The 17,327-nt window shown below is 43.1% G+C and overlaps 1 pseudogene; it reads left to right on the top strand.

Annotated features, from left to right (window-relative positions):
* The first annotated feature begins 14,778 nt into the window (after positions 1-14,778).
* On the top strand, positions 14,779-16,931 carry LOC123818719 (annotated as a pseudogene).
* The last annotated feature ends 396 nt before the right edge of the window (positions 16,932-17,327 follow it).

Genomic DNA, 17,327 nt, shown 5'->3' with positions numbered 1-17,327 from the left:
ACCTAAAACATCATATGGTGTGCATGAGTGTGATATTGTCATGTTACAGAATCATATGCTTGTCATTTTGTAATGAAAGATTTTTATGTAATAAAGAATGAGCATTTTTGTGTGCTGGACCCTATATTTCTCACAATTCTGGAGGCTGGGTAGTTCAGTTCCAGGTCAGAGCTCTCTTCCCGGCTTTCAGAGAGCTGCCTCCTTGCTGTGTCCTCACATGGCAAAGATAGAAAGATGGAGAGAGGGGGAGAAAGAGGGGGAGAAAGAGGGGGAGAAGAAGGGTAAGAGGAAGAGGAAGGAAGAGAGAAAGGGAGAGAGAGAAAGAAAGATCTGGTCTCTTTTCCTTTTCTTCTAATCCCATTCCTCACAACCACATCTGAACCAAGTTAACTACCAAAGCCCCCTCCAATATTATTACGTTGGGGGGTAGGGCTCGAACATATGAATTTTGATGGGACACATTCAGTCCATAACACCCATTCAGTTACACAACACAAAATATTCCATCATTCCTAAGACACATGAGCTGTCTGATAGTGCTTTGTCAACAGCCTTTGCATTGTGCACACTTGTTGGGCGCTTGCGTCCAACAGCCACACTGAGCAACCACAAGCACGGTATGAGGCCGTACTCATGAAAACCAAGGTACTCACAGCACCGCCAGCCAAAGCAGTTAATGCAAGCCCAGATACTTCAGGACCCGCTGGAAGAATTTTTGGTATGAGTGCTGTAATTATACAGTGCTTCAAAAAGCCTACTGCCTAACAATGAATTGCGACGGTTTTTATTTTCCTCCACTTGAGCCTTCAGATGGGTAGTAAATGAACCCAGTGACTAAAGATTACCTAGTTGATAATTAAAGTCATTACTTTTCTTTTTCACTGAGCAGAAAGGAAAAAATGTTGCCATGTGCAAAATACAAGGGTTCGTTTAAGATCTTAAGAAATAAACTTGACCCATAAATGGCTGACTTTTCTTATCATCTTTTAAAAAGATAGTTCCTTCTCCTTGGCAATCTAAACTACAGTATTGTTTTCACCTCATTTCCCATAGGTCCAAAGTCTTCAGATTAAACAGAAGGGAAGTAAAATAGGTATTAAATATTAATGACTCCATGCAGTGGCTGAGCAGAACAAATAACTGACAGGCAAGTTCCAGATTTTATACATTGCTCTGGGAAAGGTTCCCAAACCTTTTAGCAGGGGCTTGCCTCTCTGTGACCCGCATTATTTTTATTTCCTTTATGCTTGTATTTAGATTGCATAACTAAGAATATAATGCATGCTTTTGCCTGATCATTCAAAACAGTCAGAGACTTTATATGCAGATAGCTCTCCCATACATATAGATCCTTGGGAGATACTTCTCCCCCTCAAAGAAAAAGATGGACAATGTGGAAAAGAGGAACAACGACAGAAAAGGACAAGACGAGGAGATGAGCTTGTACCAGTGCATTAATGCAACCTAAAGTTATTTCCACATATTGTCACACCAAACCACATCTCTATTTGTCTCCCCTGTCACTCGCTCCATGTTGACAAGTCAGTGTTGACTGACATTATTAACCCTGGAAGCGCTAAGCATTCTTGAAGTACATTGTGAGAAGGAGAGAAGCTGAAACTACTCAGAGCTGTATGTGCAGCTAGAGATGAAGAGTTCAGTCTATCAGTGAACTTTTCCTAACAGGAGCGCAGTGTCTGAGGTACACATCCGCAGTGAAACATGAAAACATGTTATCTATGCCTTTAGAAAATGAGAGGCAAAGCTTCTAGAGTGGAGTCTGTGTCTGAAAGGATACGGGAAAAGACCTCCACATGATCTTTCTTCAAAAACATTACTATTCCCTGTCTCTTTAAATTGAGTGCCACAGGTAAAGGGAGCACCTCCGGCTGCAGACTGGGGGCTCACCCACCATTTAGGAGCACTGATGGGAACTTTGTCCTGCTAGGTGCTGAGGAAACCTCTTGAGCGACTAGGCTGCTGGATCATAGGTACAAATAATTTCAAAGAGAAGCCCAATATTTTGTTAAGCTTAGTAATGAAGAAGTAGTGATAGCTGTGGGGGATGAGCTATCCCCATAGGGACATAGACAACTAGAATGTTCTGCATTTCTCAAAACACCGGCCTTTCAACTATGCTGGGCACTCCAAATTTGGTGAGTTGTATTGACGACAATGTTCAGTAAGAATTCTCTTCAGCAATAAAGAAGATTCTCTTGTATTTATGGAGTTTTCTTTTCTTTTTTTTTTAAACAACTAACTTCACTGTATTTTTTAAAGATTTTATTTATTTATTTTTAGAGAGGGAAGGGAGGGAGAAAGAGAGAGAGAGAAATACCAATGTGGGGTTGCTGGGGGCTGTGGCCTGCAACCCAGGCATGTGCCCTGACTGGGAATTGAACCTGCGATGCTTTGGTTCGCAGCCCGCGCTCAATCCACTGAGCTACGCCAGCCAGGGATTTATGGAGTTTGCTGACTAATGAGGTGACCCAACACTGGAAAAAAATAGGGAAAACGATACAAGCACTCAGTCTGATAGATCTGTAAGAAGAAAGAAGCTTTCGGTCTGGAAGGAACCCTTGTGATTCCACTACCTAATAGCAGATGGTCAAACCAGACCATGTACCAAGTGTTTCCTCTTCTATTATTTATATGTGTTCTTAATTTGCATAAGAAGGTCCGGTTCTCACTGAGTGCAGCTATAACAACTGGAAGAGTTGTTTAGAGGCTCCAAAAGACAAGAACAGCAGATGTGTTGGGAAGGAAGAGCAGAGTTCAGAGTACCACCAAACCTGCAATGAGTTTATCATTTTGTTTAACCCCCCAAGTAGAAGTCAGGGGCAGCCAGAAATTCTAAAGTGGAAAAACTAAGGAATGTCCTGCCACACAGAAGAAGTAGGAAGGAAAGTTTTAACTGTTTTTCCCCTATAAATTTGGATGTGCAAAGCCATTTTCAAATGTCACCCATGAGATGCTGGGAATAGGCTGGCTAATCAGGAGCCTGAGCCTTGGCTTTGGAGATCAGTCAGATTTAGTGTCAAATAGTAATTTCTCCATTCAGAAGTTCAGTAACTTTGACAATGATATCATCTCTCTGAGATGCCTTCTCCACATCAGCACAATAATAATAATACATTTTAGGACTTTGTACACATCACACCTCTGCATTTCTAAAAGTTTTCACTGTGGGAAAATTCAATGTTTTTGATCTCATGTATAAAATGGAATACAAAGTCCTTTATAACTTTCTAATTCAAGGTGTCATTTATGTCATTTCTTCAATCAAATTTCATAGGCTAAAGTTTTCAGAAAAAATGTACAGATACAATGCCCAATCAGGTTACTCTGAGGTTAATTCTCTAGGTTCCTTCTCTGTGCTCACACAGCAAGGTCAAATATACAAGTTCCCTTGACCAAAATCCCTGGTTCTCCTTGGCATTTAAATTGGCCTAGGCATTTTGGTTGCTTCAAAATTCCCAGGTAGATTTTATTCTGCTTCTATCCAAGACAGCAGGATAGGTAAACTCTGTGCTCACCTCCTCCCACAACCACATCAAAATTACAATTAAATTATAGAAGCACCATCACTGATAGCCACCTGAAAACTGTGCATGAAAAAGGAGCCTCATAGGAAACCCGACAAGCCCAGGGGAGGCCGACATGATGGCCTTACAAACTCAGAGACAGAAAGTAACTACATCGGATGGTCTGACATTAAAACTTTCTAACTAAAAGTAGGTCACGGTGATCAGTCATCTTCTCGGCTAGAATCTTCTCTGACAAAGGTCGGTCTTAACTGAGCCTGTCTATTGTATTATTGCACCTACCATAACATGCCTTTGGAATGTCAGGGTAATTTTCTTTTTTTCAGACCCCTAAAAACACCAGAGCAGAAACCACAAAACCCCTCATTGATCCTGTTATTCTGTTAATTGTTTTTTTTTAAAGATTTTATTTATCTTTTCTAGAGAGAAAGGAAGGGAGGGAGAGAGGCAGAGAAACATTGATGTGCCAGAGAAACATCGATCAGTTGCCTCTCACACACCCCCAGGGAGGGAGCTGGCCCACAACCTTAGCATGTGCCCTGACTGAGAATTGAACTGGCAACCTTTCCATTCATACACCAATGCTCAAACCACTGAGTCATACCAGCCAGGGCATCGTGTTAATTGTTAACTGCTAACTATGCTATACCTACAAATGTAAAAAAGCATGGGTCTATTCATTTCACTTTTTTCCAGTACCAGAGATTTTCCCCCTTTGCTTTCTCCTGCCTCCCTAATCTATATCCAATAGATTTCAGGTAACACCCATCTGCCTCCTCCTCTGATTGTAATGTATCAAGGAAGGTGCAAAACTGCCATTCTCTAAGAGCATTTTGCTTCCCAGCAATTGTCATCAGTTTGGCTCAAATTATCTCATAAAAATTCTCTTCAGGTTCAAACATTTCTTATATTGACAGGAGCACCTAAACAGAATTCATATTACTGTGGACACAGAGAAGAAGCCACATTGAGACTAGTGGAAGAGGGGGAGGATGCAAAACAAGCAGGTGCCATACCCATGGTGTGAGGATTAAAAATCAGGAGGCACATCTTAGCTGCATAGGTATACCCTGAGGAGTAAGGGGCCCCAGCTCCACACCAGCATCCTGATACCAATGCACCAGGACCAGGAGTCTCCATGACGTCTGTCTCTGAAAACCAGCAGAAAGCCAAGAAGGACAGGGGGCTACTGGAGATTGAGGCAAACCTCTTAAGGGGCCTGTGCACAGACTCACTCACTCACTCACAGATTCCCTCACTTGAAGCTCCAGAACAGGAGCCACAGCTTAAAAAGCACCAGGGACACACAGGGAGGAACTAAACTGGCTAACTTTAGGGTGATGGCTAAATAGTCAGAAATAGGGACTCTCTGGGGACAGAAGTGCTAGCAGGTGCCATTGCTCCTTTGTTGAACTCTTCCCATGCAACCCAGCACAGACAGATGCCAAATCTATGCTTTCTATTACCTGGTCTAAAGCTGTTCACCTGCCTGGTAATTCCCTGAAACACTGCCTCACCCAACTCACCCACCAGGTCCAAGCCTCTTCCAGCAGCTCCTCCTGTCTCAGGTCTCACTGCGGACTTTTCCAAAATCTCTCGAGAGCTCAAACACCCTAAGCAAGACCATCCTATTTCAGCATGCCTTGTACTCTTGCTAAGTGCCCCCAAGCTCAGCACAATGAACAACAGGTCTCATTTTGCATTGTAACTTTCATTGAGTGGCCCTTGGCCTGGAATGTAGCTTCAACTAAGCAACCAGAAGCCCAGCACAAGTGGCAGCTGACCTTGACCTGCACTGAAGCACCAACCAAGAGGCTCCAGAACCAACATACTGGCTGTTTCAGACCACAGCAAAGTGCCACCCAACCAGCTCCACCAATGACACACCCGAAGGGCAGACGCAGCTGGGACCAAAGCCCAACTAAAGTAACTCCCACTTGGTTGGGTCAGCATCCACACCACAGATCATTCTCTGTGGTCACAAACAGCTCTCACAGACAGGCAGCCTCAGGGTCAAACCCACCCACTGGCATGCCAACGGCAATCAGGCTCAACTACAACAGAAGGTCACATGCAACCCACCCAGGAGATGCTCCTGGAGCACCCCGCTCAGGTGACCGGGGAGACTGTGCCACTGGGCCCCACAGGACACCTTCTACATAAGGCCACTCTGTCAAGACTGAGAGACACAGCACATCTGCTTAATACATGGAAACAAAGAGAGAAAAGCAGCCAAAATGAAGAGATAAGGAAATTTGCCCCAAATGACAGAACAGGAACAAAAGTCCAGAAAAAAAACTAAATGAAATAGACAAACAATCTACCAGATACAGAGTTTATAACACTGGTTATAATAAACTTGGGGAAAGAATATATGAACTCAGTGAGAACTTCAACAAAGAGGTGGAAAACATAAAAATGGAGATAAAAAAAACATAAAAAGGCCAGTCAGAAATGAAAAATATAATAACTGAAATGAAGAATACATTAGAGGGAAACAGTAACAGATTAGATGAAGCAAGGGTCAAATAAGCGATCTGGAAGACAAGGTAGCAGGAAAGAAAAACAATCAGAACAGAACAAGGAAAAAAGAATCCAAACAATAAGAATATTCTAAGGGACTTCGGGACAACATCAAGTATACCAACATTATCATTCTGGGGGTACCAGGGAGAAAAAAGAGAAAGAGATTGAAAATGTATTTGAAGAAATAATGGCCAAAAACTTCCCTGCTTGGTGAAGGAAATAGTCATACAAGTTCAGAAAGCAGAGTCCCAAACAAGACCAACCCAAAGTGTCTCACAAAAAGACACATCATAATTAAAATGCCAAAGTTAAAGACAAAGAGAGAATATTAAAAGTAGCAAGAAAAAAACAATTAGAAACACATAAGGGAGTGTCCATAAGACTTTCAATTAATTTCTCAGCAGAAACTTTGCACACCAACAGAGATTGGCACAAAATATTCAGAATTTCTCACATAAAATAGATTAATATCCTAAATAACTTGTTAATTACCCTTTCAATAAATGCCCTAAAATTTTCCTTCATAATGTTTCAAAGGAACAATTGCTCAAATTGGTACTTCAAGGGGGACAGACTAGAATGATTCTTAATATCTCTTTCTCGTTCTGACATTCTATAATTCCTTGATTTGTAGGAGTTTTAGAATATATAAATGTATAAGAAAAATTTCCCTCATAAACATAGCTAAATAATGAATCCCTGTTCCAAGGAGAGTTCAAGAGCATGTGCATGTAAGTGTTACTGGGGGAAGACCCCAGTCAAGGGGATCCCCCCAAGCTTGTTCCTCTGTTCTTGACTTACTCACAAGAGACAAATTCAAGCAAGAGACAAACACATATACAGTGGAAATGAGATTGCAAGTTTATTTATGAAACATATACAGGCACAAATCTGCAAGCAGGTACCTGGCTGGTCTAAATACCCAACGTGTACAGGAAATAAAGTTGTCGGCAAGTTTGTTCTAATTCTTGAGCTGAGGCTACAAGTAGGCACCCAGCTATATGAGTGTGCCAACTATTGGGGTTCAGAAGTTATATACTTCAGTCAGTTTCTACTCCCCCCCTTCTAAACGTTAGGAATAACGTACAGCTACAAAAGCTTTCTTTCTTAGCCAATAAAGGCTCTTTGTCATAGTTAATGAAACTGCTACAGAGACTCTCTTTCCCAACACAGGGTCTCAGGGACTCCCCTCTTCCTGCACTATCCCTGCTTGTGATGTTCAGAACACCAGGCCCAGGACTGCTGAGTCAATGGGTGAAACATGTCTCCCTCCTTCTCCCTGCCTTGGTTTACTACCTATCCTACCTAACATAGGATGAGGCAGAGTCTCTCATAATCAAATTGTGAGCTTCTTGAGAGCAAGGGCATCTCTGTTCTTGTTTTCTACCTTGCACAACCTATTCAGCACAATTGGGCTGTCAGATGATGACAACCAATTCCAATTTGCAGGTGGTCAAAGCCTGAACATTCTACAGTTTCAGTAGAATAGGGTTAATATTCAAAAGGTAGATGTGAATTTTTAAAGTTTTTTTTTCATGATAAAGCAAAATAGTATTCTGTAGAAGGCACTACATAAAAGTTCACTACTTCTTTGGTGACTGATTCAGGAGTAGTCTAGGTGGACCCATGAATGAAGTGTTACCTAAAAACACGCATGTTTACCAGTAGGTAAATAAACCTCTTCAGAACCACAGGTGAGCATCATATTCACTTGTTTTCCTACTTTATTCTTCTCACATGATTATCTTCAACTTTCTATTTCAGCCTGTTATCTTTTTGATAATATCAAAAGATGACTATGGCTTCCCATGAATGTATTGAACACCTACGACTCCATCTCTCAGACAGAGAAAAAATATATAAGGATTGAGACAATTTTGTCACTGTTCAAATGAATCCTTGTTTAAAAAAAGAAAATGCATGCCTATCATATCTCCCTCACTTAGTTCTGATTACAATCCACAAAATGTTTCCTGGAGAATAATCAGGAAGAAACTTGCACCTAGACTATTCACGACTTTCATATAATATATAATATGCCCCTGAATGACTAAGTGAAGATTATACTTGTATCTGCTAGCCATGTGCACATGTATCAATGAACAAGGTCACTGGCAAAGCCCACTGAAGATTTATAAGCATACAAATATAGAAATATATTCCCCAATCAACTTTTCCCAGGGATCCACAGCCTTAAATGATCAACTGAGCTCATCATTTCAAAAACTTCATGTGCATACAGAAATGACATGACCAGAAAGCTTCTGTTTCCCACATAATGTATACCTATGAAGAAAAGGTTTACTTTACTCCAGTCTTAATAGGGGGGTTTATCATACATGGTCACAGATGACTGTTTATGAACCTATTCATTCGACTCTTGCCAAACCTAGTTTTTCTTAGCAGTTAGCAAGCATATTCTTAACCTTGGTGTTATTGTTTTAACCAAGGCTACACATTCACGCTTAAACACTTTCAAGCAAATCAAGACATTTTCAAGGAACATTATTGGAATCGTGGAGTCCATAAGGATTCTGAAGAGATCAGTCTTCAGATTTCTGCCCACTCTGTTGTATGCACACAACCAAGATCTCTTAGCAATAACTTGGGTCATGTGACATTAAATGGTAATGAGCCACTAAAGGAGAAGGGAAATGTCAACATCCAAAGCCACCTAATAGCTCACAGCTCCATGTACCAAGACAATGAGAAACAATTTTATGATTTGCATATTTTAACAAGTGTTTCTTTTTTATCTCAGATAACAGTTTTTAAATTCTTTTTATTTCAGTATTTTACTCAGGTTACAGAATAGCTGGAGAAAACAACCGCACTCTCCTCCATAGCTCACCTCAGTTATTCCCTGTAGGTTGAATTAAGTTTCCATCTTAATTAGCCAAGGGAACATAAACTTCTCAGAAGTAAGTTGGACACACAGATCAAAAAGAGAGTGCAGCTCAGAGGGGCCTTTCCCAGCTCCGGGTTCTCCAGCAGAAAGTAAGGCTGCCAGAGATGCTATACACACAGCTCAAACTATTGCCTAAGGAGTTATGCCTAAGGAATTATGAAGGTTAAATGAGAAAACCTATTAACAAGAGAGTCACCTCAGATTTAGCACTCTCAGGTCCTTAACTAGTCCCGCACTAACTTAGTTACATCTCCTCAATGTTTTTGCTTCCCTCCACATGCAACGACCCTTGCACGATCCAAAGAAAGTCCCCAATTTTGCTGTGGCACGGTCTTCTCTAATCAGAGCTTGCATCATTCTGGCAGACTCTCTACTAATGGTGGAACACTCCCATTAAAGGAAATGTTGGCAAACTTGGGTGTGCTCTTAAGCCTCAAACAAAACTCAGAATCAAGGAGGAGCATATATAAAAGATCCATGGACCTGGACGATGTAGTGGGGGTACACCAGTCAAGATGCTGTTGTACCAATGCCATTGAGAGATGGTAACCACTTGGTCTCAGGTGGTGACCACCCAGACAGAGGGAAAAAGTAGATCTCAAATACATCGTGAAAGGGAAGTAGATTAGTTATGGGTTAGAGGGAGAGAGAGAAATCCAGGAAATTTTCAAATTTCTGAGGATCTAGCAATCTTTATAACTATATGAGGTGGGTAATATTACATATAACCTCACAGATCTGTTTGTGCATTTGACAAACATTTCTGGAGCTCTCAGCACAGTGATTTACAGAGTCAGTGACCCGACTTGCAATACTGACTCTGCCTCTTATTAAATGGTGACCTTGAGCAAGGTTGTTGTCCATAACAAGTACGAAGATCCTCCAACACTATCCAGAAGCACTTCCGAGATTTCTGGGATTCCAGAGGCTTTGTCCAACAGGTGGAGCACACATCGGTGAGGCGAACAAGTCCTGCTCCTTAGAGATTTAATCATGCATCATCGGCCTAGAGAGTAGCATCAAATCCTATTCCTGAGAAATGACATTTCTCTTAGTGAAAGTCACCAGAGTACTGTAACCTTTAAGTGAAACAGCATTTCAGAAGCGTCTTCTTGAGCTAACAAATGACAAGAACTGTGCCAGTTGACTGCTTCTTTCCAGAGGTGAAGATTGTAGCAGCAGCAGTTTGCAGACTTTGATATCTATAGGGTAACAGACGGGGTGGAATGGGTGGGCCCAGCAGAATCCTAGCTGTCCAGTGTCATCTTATTCATTTTTCAAAACCGCAAACGGACACTTAGTCTCAAAGCCAGAACTGACTATTGCCGATTGGAAAAAAAAAAACATGCTTGAATGAACAATTCAGCAGATACTCATTTCCAGCTACTGCATTTAAGAAGAATGCAGAAATGAGGATTTTTATAAGAACTCTCCTAATATTTTAAAGGCTGGCTCTATTTTTACAAATGAAGTGACATGTAAGACAAACAAAACCCACCTGAAGGCCAGATGCCAGCCCCTTGCCTCCAGTTGGGATCTCTGGTTTCCACTGGCCGCCCCCCCAGAGCCCTGTGGGGTCACATGGCTGGGAGAGAGTGGGCTGGAGGGGATTTAGATGGTGACAACACAGCAGTGTGACTCTGACACAGGAACCCTGCCTCCCCGGACGAGCAATGTTCCCAACTGACACGAAACACGAAGGCAGGAAGAGGAATGGAAACGCAAAACTGGAAGATGGACAAATTCAGTCACTTCTCTCCATAATTACTTACAAGTTTCTGAAGAGGAAGAATGCCTGCCTTTAGATGTATTCTGACTTTAGCCCAATTTAAGGATGTCAGATTTAAACAGATTTCAAATCAACTAATTCAGTTTCTTTGATCTGCAAAATGGAACCCTTTGTAAGAAATCAAAGCAATTTTCCTACACATGAAAAAAAATGCTCTCAACAATGTTTCTTCTATTCAGTTTAAGGCTTGAGCCAACTCTGCTGGAATAAAAATAGGTATGGTACTCATGTATATCTACAGAGTACAACCAGCAACTTCTTTCTGTCCAAATTTCTTTAACTTATCTTGAAAGCTTTATTGCAAGGATGAAACTCATAGCGTTTCTCCTAAAACTGGTGTTCAAGGAACATCAGTCACCATAGGTATTATCACCATAAGTTAGCCCTGAGAGGTTTGAGGTCTATGTTGAGATAGAGAGATGCAGAACATTCGATATATACCTGCAGTGAGATCATTTATATTCTTGTTTTCCAGCCCTGGAGGCCTTGGCACAAAGGAAAGGAAGGAGAGACATCAGGAGAGAAGGCATGACCTTTGCAACAGCAGAGAAGAGAATGTAAGTAGGAAAGAAGAATATGCAGAGAAATGCAAGGGAGGAGCCGAACATGAGCAACCATGGGATCTTCTCGCCTAGAATGTCTCCAGGTTTCCGGTGTGAGGTGGAATGCCACTGGCCCACAAAACAGGTCCGATATGGTGTATTTAGATACAGTGTATGTTGATATTCTGCAGTTTAGTGGCCCATTATCATAGGCCCTCTCCCCAGTAATTAGAGGCACTGGGGAGCATTTACCACCAGGTGGCGCCCACAGCTTTTCTTTCCCATCTCAATAAAACCTGCTGTGTGGCAGAACAAAGCATGCTAATTTATACAGCTCATTTCACTTTACCTAGTTGCAAAGTGGTTTAAAGTGGTCTACCTCAATTTTTATGTTCACCCCAACTCCTCAAATGCCCAAACCAGATAACAAACAGAGTCAGGCATTCCACGTCTGAATAATTTAATTATAAATTCAAATCTACTCAACAAATGCTTCTGAGCACTCTCTATGTGCGAAGCTCTGGGGAATACACCAGCACTCAAAGCCTTAAAGCTATCACTTGTCTTGGTGGTGGTTGCATTCTAATGTACAAACAAAGGTTTCAAGAAATAATAGCAAATATAAATACACTGCAGGAAAAGAAACGTGAAATGACACCCGTTCACACTAAATTGAAAATAACAAATTAGGAGGTCGGGTGTAAGTTTACTTCTGCATCATTTTCAAGGATGTGAGGGTGTTACAGGGTGCAGCCAAGAGGGGGGCCCCAAATTGGGATTTGGAATGGGGCCCAGAACTCAGGGTGTCCAAAAAATATTAGGATGTCCTCACCGCCACCACCCACAGCCATTGGAGAGAGGACCACGTGGCTGGGGCAGTGGAGAGAGAGCCATGCAGCTTTGGCAGAGTGGAGGCCCCCACAGCTTTAGAAGGGGGAACCACCACCCAGCTTTAGCAGGGATCCCGGCAACACAGCTGATGGTGGTAGGAACTGAGGGAGGCCTACCAGCCGAGACAGATTACTGGGAAGAACTGGGGGCTGCCTGAGCCATAGACTTCTATTTCCTTTCCTGAGATACAGGACCCCAGACTGGGAAAAGGGTAAAGGAAGGACTGTGTGTGTTTGTGGGTGTTTTAAGGGACTTTGGGATTTTGATGAAGACATTAGATCACTACTTTAAGTCTGTACAGCATTAAAAAAACATTTCTTTTCCTTTTCACGAATCTCTGACATTGAGAGACATCTTTCCTCTGGCGGCGGACATAATGAACCTGGGGGGTTCCTTTCAGTAATAGTATATCGCTTCTAGGTCCCCCCTTGCTGTTCTGTAACAAGGGGGCTTTGACAATGAAGAGAATGTTATTTTTTAAAGAGGTCATCCCAGTATAGCAAAAGGAGTTCACAAAGAATTTTTCCCTGTTATTTCCTGTGCTTTAGAATGTGACCCCGGGACCGCCCTGTGTACCTCCCACTGTGGTGGTAAGTGGACGGTGCTTCTTGAGGCGCTCGCTGTGGCTTGGTAGTGGACACAGGTGCCACTATGGAGAGGCGTTGCTGCTAAATCACTGGTTTCATCTCATTTTTCAGATGCAATTTCCATCCCATCTATAAGAAACCCCTCCACACCATTGCAAGAAACATTCACTTCTAAAAATAAGTGGAAGTGTGTTTCTCCTGCTGGTATGTCAAGCTACCTAAAAAAAGAAACCAGCTCCACAGTGACAGTCTATTGCTCTGAAAAGTCCTCACTCTACAAACCTAGGAGGGCACAGCTTTTTAAAATCACACTTTCTCTTTAGATACTTTACACTCCACCCCACACGATCACTTTAAATCTATGAAATGTTCCTCTCTCCATTCTCGCAGACACCGTGGCTGCCTCCTCCTGAGCTGTGTTCCCTGACCTAGGAAGAATCTCCAGCTCAGATGCTATAACTAGCAAAAGGTAAGGCTCCCAGAAGTTGATATTTCCGTTCACTTAGATTTCTACCAAGATTAGATGCTTATCTTGACTTATCCCAAATGACTTTCTTTCCTACAAATTTGAAGAAGCAATCTTTAGCAGAAAATACTTGTCAGGAGATATTCCAGCAGGTCAGTGCGATGCTGGAGTGCCTTTCTTTATCATTTCTGTTTGATGTACTTCAGAAAGGAGCAGAGCACGGAAAACATTCCAGACTCAAAACACCGTGAAGTTTTGTGACTTCAGCAATAATCCTAAAATGGTGAAAAACGTATCGTTTCTGTTTGCTGTACTTTCTGAGAATGTTCCAACATCTTTAGTTGAAGCGTAACCTATCCATTTAGAGTATAAGTGTTTAATTCTTGGTAAACAGTTTTGCTTGGAAAACCCAAAGTAAAAGTCAATGGCGCTTGAAAATACTTTCGCACTTCTTTCGAGTTTCTCTCAGGATGGTTATATCAAGGCTGAATGATTTGGTTTAGAAATCTTAGGTATAAACTCGTAAAATGAAATAACAACAGAAAACTGGTCACCCTAGGTATAGCCTAATGCTATGACCACGTATCTCGGTCCCTGAAAATTACCCAGGTGGCACTGGTTTAGGGGTGTGGTCCCATTTGCTTGAGGTGCTTGCCCCATGGCACAGGCAATATGATGCTTTTCCTCTGAAGACGGCATCTGAGAAATTAGGGTATTTCTTTAAAGAAATTTGCCTAGCTTTTCTTAAATTAAGAGAGATAAAACATTACTATGTCCATGACTAGAAACTGCTCTGTGGCTTCCTCCTTTAGTAAATAAATTAGTAAAAGAGGAATAACTCCTGAATAAGCGGATGTCAGCAGCGTGAATCGCAGAGAGCCCCGAGGCATCTGACTCTGAGTTCACATCCCCTGTGCGGCGGGCTGCAAGCCTTCTGCAGAGACACGGCCACAGCTCCTAGCGCACCTCGAAGAGCATGGTGCACCCCCCCCCCCCAAATGAGAGTCACCATCTTATCCAAACTCCTTAATTTACAGATGAAAAAATAGAGACCGAAGAATGGGATCGATGGTTCCATCATTTAAAGAATAAGTTAAAATCAGAAGCCAGACCTCCTTGACTTCAAATTCACGCTCTTTCCTAAGTGGGGAGGGTTCTTCCTATGACTGTGCTATGATGTATGTACACACCTTTGTAATAAAAAATTAAATTTGTTTAAATGTTATCTTGGATTATTTTCTAGCCCTTCTTCTATACATGTCACCAGAAAGTCTCCCCCAGAGTTAGTGAAAACCCGACTCGGAAGCCAAATCTCTGTAACGAGAATCACCCGCGAGGCTGGCTAAGTCTCTTCTGCGCGGGCTCTCCGCCTCACTAGCAGCAGCAGCTCTTGGCGCAGCAGGGACAGGGCCAAGTGGCCTGCGCCCAGGAACTTACCACGCTGCCAGGAATGCCCCGCACCCTCACGCATTCGCATTCGTTCGGCAGCCCATTGGGATCTCCAGCGGCCTCCATGCACACGAGATGCCCGTGGCCATCAGCCACAGCGGATACTGCAGCAAGTAGTCTAGACCGCCACCCGCGTCGAGTTCCTCCGGGAGTGAGGCAGGCGCCAGGGGCTGGGCCGCTGCACCGGCTTCTCAGCACCCGCCACCACCACCGGCACCAGTGCTGTCCAGACCAAGGTGGTGAAACAGATTCTCCGGGTGCTGTTTCATCGACAAGAAACTTCAGATCCTGGAGACAAAAACGGACAAGCCTGATGATTACCAGGAGCGAATGAGCAAAGATGAAAGGCTTAATCAAGATCATCTGGATGTCCTGTCTAAATACCAGGAAAACACAAATAACCTGGAGTGTGCAAAAGAATTACAGAGGAGTTTCATGGTCTTAAGACAAGATATTCAGAAAACAATACAGAAATCAGCACCACAGGAGCAGCTCATGAGAGAAGAAGCTGAACAAAAACGTTTAAAAGCTGTACTTAGCACTCCAGCATGTTTTAGACAAATTGGGAGATGAAGGAGTGCGGACTGACCGGAAACAAGGTTTGCATGGCCTGCCAATACTGTCTGAAGAGAAATTATCCTCGTTGGATGATTGTGCCAGTTATCCTTGTTGTACGAGTTAGCAGACCCTGAATGGGACATGAACTTGAAGTTGAATGAGCAGTATGAACAAGCCTCCATTCACCTGTGGGGGACTCGCTGGAAGGCAAAGAAAGATCTGTATATGGAACAACAACATATAAAACTCTAAAGGGAACTGTCGAGCGGTTTCCCAGTCAAACTACTTTGCCAGCACTCACACCCACCAGAACGGGCTAGGTGAGGAAGAAGAGGCGGCCTCGGCACCTACTGTGGAAGACCAGGCGGCTGAGCTGAACCAGCAGAAGAATACACTGAACAAAGTGAAGCTGAATCAACAGAGTATGCAAATAGACAATTTATGGCCGAGACACAGTTCAGCAGTGGTGAAAAGGCACAGGTGGGCGAGTGGATGGTTGAAACAGCCGAGGTGGTAAATTCACTCCAGCAGCAACCTCAGGCTGCATCTCCTTCAGTACCAGAGCCCCACTCTGGGACACCAGTGGCTCAGGCAGACCCCCTGTGAGAAGACAGGGAGCACAGGACCTTATGGCACAAATGCAAGGGAATCATATCATACAGGATTCCATGCTGGATTTTGAAAACCGGAAACTTGATCCTGCCATTGTATCCTGCACAGCCTATGAACCCAGCACAAAATACAGACGTGTCCCAGCTCATTCTGAATCTAGATTTGCTCAACCTACCCAAGGTCCCGTGCAACCACACAGGAGCTACACAGGTTCCCTTGGTTTCATCCACAAGTGAGGGTATGCGGCATCTCAATCCTTGTACCAACCATCTCATGCTATAGAGCAACGACCACAATAGGAGCCGGCTGACCAGATTCGGGAAACAATCTCTTTAACCACAGCCCAGACTGCAGCAGCATCATCCCTTCCCACTGCCTCTCAGCTCCAAGTGTTCCAGGCTGGGACAAGCAAACTTTCACCTAGCAGTGGAAACTATGTGAATGCAGCTCCATTTCAATCCCTGCAAAAGGTATTCAATGTAAATGCCCCAGTTAATGAACTGGGTTCATTCCTCCTGTTAATGAACCAGTAACTTTAAAACAGCAGAGTCAGTACCAAGCCACTCACACCCAGAGTTTTTCCAGTCAGCCTCACCAAGTAGAACAAGCAGAGATTCAGCAAAAACAGCTTTGAACAGTGGTTGGCACTTACCATGGTTCCCGGGACCAGCCCCATCAAATGACTGTAACCACCAGCACCCTCCACAGCAGAACACTGGATTTTCTTGGAGCAGTCACCCTATTACAACAACAGTCATGGTGTGTATCATAGAGGCTCTCGTGGTACTAGAGGCTTGATGAATGGATGCAGGGGCCCTGCCGATGGATTCGGAGGAGGATGTGATGGTTACCGCCCTTCATTCTCTGACACTGCAAACAGTGGTTGCATACAGTCTCAGTTCAGTGCTCCCCAGGACTATTCGGGCTATTAGTGGGATGGATATCAGCAGAATTTCAAGTGAGGCTCTAGGCAGAGTGGACCACAGGGAGCCCCACAAGGTCGTAGAGGGTCCCCAAGACCCAAAAGAGGGATGCAACAAATGTCACTCAGCAAGTGAATTAATCTGATTCACAGGAGTATGTTTAATCGCCAAAAACACACTGGCCAGTGTACCAGAATATGTTACCAGAAGAGTTAATAATACCTATTCGTTCTCCCTTTCAGGAAACTTACTGTAAAGGGACTGTTCTCACCATGTAAAGAGAGGACTACAATCAGCTTTGTATTACCTGGGTATGGAAGGACACTATTTTTACTCTGCATGTTCTGACCTCAGCATCATCTTGAGCCTTGCACATGATACTCAGACTCCTCGCCCTTGCTTAGGAGTAGAACATAATATTCTTTATGGGGTGATAATATCTCCATAGTTAATCCAAGTAACTTGGAAAAAGCAAGATTGACTTTTGACATTGCATAAAAATCTACAAATCAGCCCCAGCCTTATTCAATG

Source organism: Phyllostomus hastatus, unplaced genomic scaffold (genome assembly GCF_019186645.2).
Source record: "Phyllostomus hastatus isolate PE091 unplaced genomic scaffold, TTU_PhHast_1.1 phas_contig_29, whole genome shotgun sequence".
Lineage (NCBI taxonomy): Eukaryota > Metazoa > Chordata > Mammalia > Chiroptera > Phyllostomidae > Phyllostomus > Phyllostomus hastatus.
Note: the sequence above shows the minus strand (reverse complement) of the source record. Positions and strands in the feature narration are given on the sequence as shown.